This window comes from Corvus cornix, chromosome 6 (genome assembly GCF_000738735.6).
Source record: "Corvus cornix cornix isolate S_Up_H32 chromosome 6, ASM73873v5, whole genome shotgun sequence".
Taxonomy (NCBI): Eukaryota; Metazoa; Chordata; class Aves; order Passeriformes; family Corvidae; genus Corvus; species Corvus cornix.
In genome coordinates this window covers 32,767,011-32,774,768 of record NC_046336.1, presented here as the reverse complement: position 1 = coordinate 32,774,768, position 7,758 = coordinate 32,767,011, and the positions used below count along the sequence as shown (strand labels likewise).

General features: G+C 52.6%; 1 protein-coding gene across 4 annotated transcripts in view; it reads left to right on the top strand.

Moving 5' to 3' along the window:
• Positions 1–2,543: 2,543 nt before the first annotated feature.
• The window catches only part of CDH23 (cadherin related 23), a 181,927-nt gene continuing 176,712 nt past the window's right edge, over positions 2,544–7,758 (top strand). The window contains exon 1 of one of the 4 annotated variants that reach the window (XM_019286531.3): positions 2,544–2,682. The gene's annotated coding sequence lies outside the window, so the exon portion shown is untranslated. Of the gene's footprint in view, positions 2,683–2,722; positions 2,799–2,897; positions 3,069–7,758 lie in introns of those variants that run through there. The other 3 variants (XM_019286532.3, XM_019286530.3, XM_020583827.2) reach the window with 3 other exon arrangements.

Sequence of the window (7,758 nt, the reverse complement as noted above, 5' to 3'; positions counted from 1 at the left end):
GGCATGGGCTGCTTTTTCCCAAGCATAAAAGCTGCCCTGCATTTTTACACAGGTTTTATTTACTGAGGGGAAAAAAAAAAAAGGATAGTACTTTGGGGAAGCACTTCCAGGGACCCTTGTGGGAGACTCCTGGGGAAAAGGAGGTGTGAAGAAATGACGGATGGCACAATATTGCACGGGCTGGTTGTCAGGCAGTGATGTCTGTGCACACCCTGGAGTCCGTGGCAGAACGTGGTCCGTGGCAAGCAGAGATAATTCAGTATCTGAGTGGGGCAGGATTTTGCATGTGTCCGTGTTTTACCTGCTTTCCATGTGATATTTCATCTATTTAGAGACAAACGGTGATCCCAGCTCTTGCAGTGGAAGGCAGGCAGAGGAGTGAGACATTGTGGGGAGAGCTGGATGCAGGAATGTTCTGTGACTGGATGGAAAATGAGAGGGGGAGAAGCCCTGCAGTACAATTTCAAGGTTGAGTGAGTGGTGCCAGGAGGCTGTGAAAGGCTCTGCTGAGCTGCTCTATGTTCACAGACAGGATGGAGAGGGGATCTGCCTCAAAAAAAAATCAGGTTTCGCTGTAATAAGTCTGTGGGGAAAGGCTGGGATAGCAGGGAGGTTAGTCCAGCTCTCCAGCTCCCTGCTTTTGGCTTGGTGTTAATTATGATCCCAGTAGCAACTGGGAGCATCTCTCTGCTCACAATGTATCACTTTCTTCTATTTCCTTCTTTTCCCCAGCCCTGAACCTGTTAAAAGGCACATCTCCCACAGGCTGGGTCTTGGAGTACCATGGATTTCTCCAAACAGGAGCTTGGGAACATCAGCTCAGTGTCCAGCCTACACACAGCTATTGCTGTCCCTGCCTGATTTAAACTGGGCTTGACAGGGAGGCACAGATCACAAGATACTGAATTCCTGTGTGTTTTGTGAACCTAGGCACTGAAATCCTCCCAGTCCTCCCTCTCCTCTTCAATGGGAAAGGCTGCAGCCTGTACTCCACTGGGAGTGGGACTGGGAGTCCAAGCCAGACCCCCAGGCCAAGAGGAACTCGGCCTTGTTAGAACTGACTTATGTAAAACAGGTGACACATCTTCAAACCAGTCAGGATGTGAGCAGAAATCCATGGTGTGAAGCCAAGGCATAGGAACCTAGCAAAGGAGAGGCATGCTCCTGTTTAAGTAGAAACACTGACCTGAATTTATCAGGAGAGTATCATTAAGTGAGACATCACCTGTGCAAAGCCAGAGCAGGTACAGGCACCCAGGCCTGAGACATGTCTTCACCTATGGTTTTGCTTTGGTTCCTCTCTTTTTTTGTCATTTCTTCCCCTCATTAGCTCCCTGACTTTGTGGATGTTGCTGGGATGAACACAGCGTGAGGATCCTGGCTGTGTACACGCTGCATGGTGATGAAGAAGGCAAGGAGGGGATGAAGGCCCCGGGAGAGAGAAACTCCCCAGAGCAGGTGGCTCAGCTCAGCGGGGTGCTCAGAACCCCAAACAGGTAACACCTGCACCCTTTGTACTCCTGGTGACCCCCAAGGTCAGTGCCAGCTACCAACGCCAATTCCTTAAGGAACCTAACACAGCCAAGGTGTGATGTGAGAAAATTATCTGCCGGTGCCTTAGTCAGCTGCAGAGGGCTTATTGCATTCACCTGTTTGCCAGGGACTTTGGGTTCAGCCCAAAGCAGCTGCACGTGTGCCAGGGCTGGCTCTGGGGTGTGAAGTGCTTGAGGCTTAGCCAGGTTTGGTGGAGGAATCCCCCCCATCCCCAGGGAGTACCAGGAGCAGACCTGTGCCCAATTCCAACCAATCAGCCCGGGAGCTGTGTTAATGGCATAATTAGAAGGAGCGGCTCAAGAGAGGCAAAGGCTTAATTACCCCCACCTATGCCTGCAAGAGCATTTGCCTACGGGTGCTCCAGGATGAGGGGAGTGGAGGTGAGTGGAGGGGAAGGGTCCTCACATCCCTGGAAATGTTTGAAGCCAAATTGGATGAGGCTTGGAGCATCCTGGTCTAGTGGAAGGTGTTCCTGGCCATGGCAGGGGAACAGAATGAGATGATTTTTGATGTTCTCTCCAACCCAAACTATTCTGGGATTCTGTGATTCCTAGGCAAGGCTCCAGGGTGGGCTTTAGCAGCACAAACCGTGCTTGTTTAGCATTCTAATCAAAGCTGGTCGTGATGGGGTTGGGTGCGATGGTACAGTTCCACGGGCCCCATGTGGTGGTGGGAGGCCGGTGTGTGCAGCAGCACAGGACCCAAAGCCCTGCCCGATCCAGGGACAGGGAGTCACCCCCTCGGTGAGAGGATTGGTGTCACTGCAAGTGGCTTTTTATGGCTTTGTTGCTTCCAAGAAGGCAAGAAATGGGATGAAGCAGTGGCATTTGGCCGTTTTCCCAAAAGCTGCTTGTGGGGAGGTCTTGGACCGGAGGCAGGAATGTCCTGCCAGGCTTAGGAATGCCGGGAGGACACAGGGTTGAGGGCAAGGAGGGTTTGGTCGGAAGTGTGGCTTGGCAGCACGGTAGATAGGAGCCCATGCCCATGGAGAGCGAGGCTCCGGGTGCCCGGGGAGAGCAGCTCGGCAGGAATATCCATGCGGCTCTCCTGGCACGCCGTGCCCGGATCGCTTTCCTACTCATGTATGATTTACGTGCTCCGGGCCCTGCCAGCTGCTCCCGCGTGCAGGTCAGAGAAATAACAACATTAGCAAGAAAAAAAAATAATTAAACCCACCGAGGCTGAGTTAAACTTTCAGTAACCAGCACCCAGTGCCTGCTCGGGCTGAAGTTGGATTTGAGGAGGTGACTGCTGTTTGGGGGGCGAGCCCTGGATTTGGGGGGGCTGGGAGTCCCCAGGGAGGGGTCAGGCGCGGGGGAAGGTGGAGCCGGCGCTGAAATCCCGGGTACCTGGGCGAGGGGCGCTGCGCCGCCCGCGTCAGTGTCTCCTGCGCTCCTTCCCTTTCCCTCCCCTTCCTCCTCCTCCTCCCGCGGCGGCTCACGCGGCTCGCAGGGCGGCGGGGGGGGGGCATGGGGGGTCGCCGCTGACACCGGGCTTCGAGATATCCACCACAGGTAATGGCCCACCGCTTTTCCTTATTCCTCGTGGGTTTATTCATTTGGGAGGGGTGGGATGGGGGGCGAGGAGGATGTGCGGAGGCGAGGGCATCACCCCCTCCATTTCCCGGGGGGCGGCTTTGCGCGGGGTCTCCCTTCCAGAACCTACTTTGTTTGCTTTCACCGAGCGAACAGATTTTTTGGGGGGCCGAGCCCTGCTATTATTATTATTATTGTTATTCTTTTGGGCGGGGGGACGCGCTTAGCGCGGTGGTTTCCGTGGCAGTAGAGGGGGAGCCCAACCTTTCTCCCTTTTCCCTAAAATAACACTATAAACGTACGGTGGCATCCGCTGTCCTGCCCCCAGGGAGCGGGCACGCTGCCCCTTCCTCCCCCTATCCCCGGCTCTAATTTGGAGTTCGGGCTGCTCAGAAGCTCCAAAGTTTCTGGGATAAGCCAGGGTTGAACTTCTTCCCAGACGTGGGAATGCCACGCCGCAGCCGCGCGTGGGGGCTGAGCCGCAGTGGAAGCGGTGGGATTTTTAAATCCCCTCCAAACACTATTAAAATAGCAGGACAGCGCTTTAAAATGTCAAGCTTTCCCTGAACGTTTTGAGAAAACACTTTATTTTAGATTACTTTTCCTCCTCTGATTCTTTACTTGCTGCTGCTTTCTTTCGTCTCCTCCAGAACCTGCAGACCCTCTTTCCTTTAAATCCGTGTTCTGGCCACCTTGCCGGCCACTATCGCTTCCCCAAGCTGCCTCTTTTATACATCAGCGTTTTCCAGGAGGAGAGGGATGCTGGAATGGGACATTTCTTACGTTGATGTGTGTTTTCTTTGTAGTTGCTTTGGGTTTTTTAGCCTGTGCTGGGGGAAAAGCCGCGTCTGGCAGCGGATTCCTTGGGCAGGAGGGCTGGCAGAGCTGCCGGGGCTCGCTCTGCTGGGGCTGCATGCAACAAGCCTGTCTTCTTCCCGAGATCTTCCCGGTGCATCCTGCGGGAGCCTGGGCTGCCTCGTGCATGTGGGATAGAGCGGTGCATTGAGATGTTTTAAATTTATTTTTTTGGAGAGTGGGGGCTGGGAATAAAGTATTCCCATGGAATACTTGCATTTGTGAAAATCCAGGTGGTTATTTTGGCAGAGTGAGTTTTACCTTTGTCTCTTCTTCTCCCCTGTCCTGTCAAAGGAGGGGAGGAGAAATTGCTGTGCAATTCCGTTTTCCTTCGCTACTTCTGTCCCTCCCCAGCACAAAGCTTTCTTGTTTCGGAAGGAGTTGGGATGGTGTAGTGAAAACCACAATGTTTTGTTTTAAGATCAGGTTGTAAAACACCATCTTTGTGGGAAACTGTAAAAATTGATGTTGTCCCTTCTTTTAATTTTTAACTTTTTTTTGTGATAATTGGGAGCAACAATGTCTGGAAGAGGTGGGAGCCGTGGAGCTTGGCTGGCTGCTGTGGCTGAGCCTGGGAAGGGCCCCCAGCCCATGTCCAAAGGGACTGTGTCCCTCTGCCAGGAGCATCACCTGGGTACAGCAGGGAGGGAGGCAGCTCCAGAACCATTCCTGCTGCCCAGCTGCAGTAATCTCCAGAGTGATGCCCATGGCATGGCAGCTCCTCTGCTGACCTGGTGCAAGGAAAAAGGCCCTGCAATCCTCTTCTGAGCACACCCCGGAGCAGCTGGGGGGAAAGGACCTCTTAAAAAGGATTCCATTTATGAAGTTTCTTAGATGTTCTGTGCAGATGGTCTGGAGCACAGATTAGTTTTGAATTTAAGAAGCTTTAAGATATGGGATTGGCTTGATGAGGGGGCTGGCCTGTGGCCTCTTGTTAGGGTGTAAAATATCCCAGCTGCTTGCAGCCAGGCTAATTGAGCTGGAGCTTTGCTTTGGGAGCATGAACAGTTCCATGTGCAACCCAAAACTTCCATGTTTTTTTCCCCACTATAGTATCCTTCTTCCTCCAATAAGACTTCTAATAATGTTGCAGGATAAATATAGTTATTTTGGGGCTTTTGTGGCCTAAGGCCTACAAATGTGAAAATTCCTGCCTTTGTGCTGATGTTATCTGACTGTATTTCAGTGTGTAGATTCTGCAGCTGAAATGGGGAGAAATTGGGAATTCCAATGGTTAAGACCCAAATCTTGCAGATGTCCTGGATCTTGCCAGTGGTTTGGTAAAGACCAGGATGCTATGGCAGGGGCTGGAGTAGCATTTATCCGTGGGCTGTGCTCAGCTTGAGGTTTCAGTGTGGGCAGGAGATGTTAGTCCAGGGGCCTGGTGCCTTTCAGTCCATGAAGGTGAAGATTAGATGGCATATTAGGAAGGAATTCCTTGCTGTGAGGGTGGGGAGCTCCTGGCACAGGGTGCCCAGAGAAGCTGTGGCTGCCCCATACCTGGACGTGCCCAAGGCCAGGTTGGATGGGGCTTAGAGCAAGCTGGGATAGTGGAAGGTGTCCCTGCCCATGGCAGGGGCTGGAACTGGGTGGTCTTTAAAGTCCCTTCTGACCAGCGGGGCAATCCTGGCACACAATGTCACTTTTGCAGCCTCCTGGAAGCGTCCATTTCAACCCGTGTCCTGGGGCCAAGGACCTGGCTTGCAATGGAAACTGCTCTGGGTGTGGGAAGGCTGTGCTGTCCCTTCAGAGCCTCTGCCAGAGCCTGGATTGCTTTGCCCTGATCTGTGGGTTTGATAAAACAGCTGCTCTCCCAGGAAGAAAGAGGTCCTGCTTGGAGTGAGCTGGGGAGAGAGAGTCACTGGGGGCAAACTTGTGATGGAAATAGAGCAATGTGCTGGAGGCTGGGCATGCTGCACCTTTGGAAAGGGCATGTAGGAGAGGGACTGGACAGCTTCAAGGGCCCTCAGCCACATCTGGGGTCTCAGGAGGGTTCGCATGAACAAGCCTGTCACTGGTGATGGACTGCTGTCATTAATCCAAATAATTTCATCCCTGCTGCATGCCTTTGTCTTTCTGTTCAATCCCTGCTCCCCAGGGCTGCTGTTTGGGATTGAGGGATTTTGAGGGGGTTCCTCGTAAGTATCCCCATCTTCCTTGCCGTGTGCTGTCTCTATCTTTTTTTCCTGCTCCTACAATTCCAGCCAGCGAGTGATTACCCCAGTGTGCCCATGGTGCTGCTCCGCCAGGCGAAGCTTCCCTTTTATTAGCTGGAACAGCCAGCGGGCCTTGGAAAGGTCTGGAGCAGCAAAGTGCCTCTCTCTGGAAGTTAAGTGAGCTTTGTGTGAAAGCAGCAAGGACACTTCCCTCTTGATTTGGATGAGGCAAGAAATGGCCTGAGAGCCTTTGCAGCTCCAGTTCACCAGTGTGAAGGTTTTTTGTGGGTTTTCTTATAGTTGTTTTATTTTTTTCCCTTTCTTCTGAAGCATCCCTTTTTCCCTCTGTTTTTAAGATCTACCATTCCAGTCACCAGAGGCCTGAGCAAAGTAGCCTTGTTGCTTCTTTTTAGTGTTGCAAACACCCAGCCTGGAGCTTAGGGGCAGCTGGGGGCAGGGAGATGGGATGAAATCCCAGGTGCACACACACCCGGGGTCCTGGACTTGCAGTGGTGTTTACCAAGGGAGATGGAGTTAAGTAACTCACCCATCTCCTTTGGCAGGGCTTTAAAATGCAGCTTGGTGACTGATTGGGAGGAGCTGGTGGTTCTGAGGCTGGTGACTTGCTCTTGAGGCTGATGCTGAATCCTTTATTGCTGTTGTGGGGAGACATCTTGGGGCAAAGCCTGTGCCCTGCTCCCTCCTGCTGCAAAAAGGGGATCTTCACCTTGAAAACTGTACCTGGACATGGCAAGGAGGGAGGTGCCAAGGCAGTCCCTACCAGCAGATGCTTTTTTCCCCTTTAATCCCACTTCACACATATCTTGTCCTCTTCTTTCCCCCAAACCAAGCACAGCTCGTGTGCCCAGCTCTGGAGTGGCACGGGTGGGAACCCCCAGGGTCTGTAGGCACAGGCTGGGTGGCAGCAGTACAGACACTCAGGAATCGTGTGTGGGAGCCTGAGGATGTTGGACACTTCTCCTGCATAGTTTTGATGCAGTGCTTGGAAGTCCAGCCAGGCTGCTGCCTGCTCTGGGTGAGGGGGAGGCCTTCCTTTTCCAGGCAGGGCACAAGAAGAAAGTGTCTGGCATCCCATTCCTGAGCAGGCTTGGAGTCAGGCCTTCAGCATTCTTACATTTGCCACTTTGTCCATTCCTGTATATTTTCTAAGAGCCTGGAGAGAGGGTCTTGTCTTGTGAGACCAGACTGTGTGTGTCACTTCTCTGCATTCAGCTTTCCACTTTCTCCTAAAGCAAGGATTCCCACCCTTCTTCCCCTCCTCCTTTTTTCCTCCCTCTTTTTTTCCTTTAAGCCAAGCTCTGTTGCTGTTGGCTGCTTTTCCACCTTTTCATCCCACGTTAGCATCATCTGCTCCACAGCTTTGCTGTGTTGCTTCCATGTGTTGGTGCAGCCCAGGAGCCTGTTGGCTTGGTCTCTATGCCCCATCCCAGCCTTCCTCCCAGCTTAGGAGCTGCTGTTCCAGCTGAACGGAGGTTTTGTGATGGAAAATGGTTGCTATGAGGCCTATGGTGACTAGCAACCAGTGCTGGAGACTCTGAAGAGCCAGTGCTGTCCCACTTAAAAGGATATAAATCAGGAATCTCCATTTCTGTCTCCCCAAAAGAGAAGTTGCCCTTGCCATGGAGGGATGGGTGCCA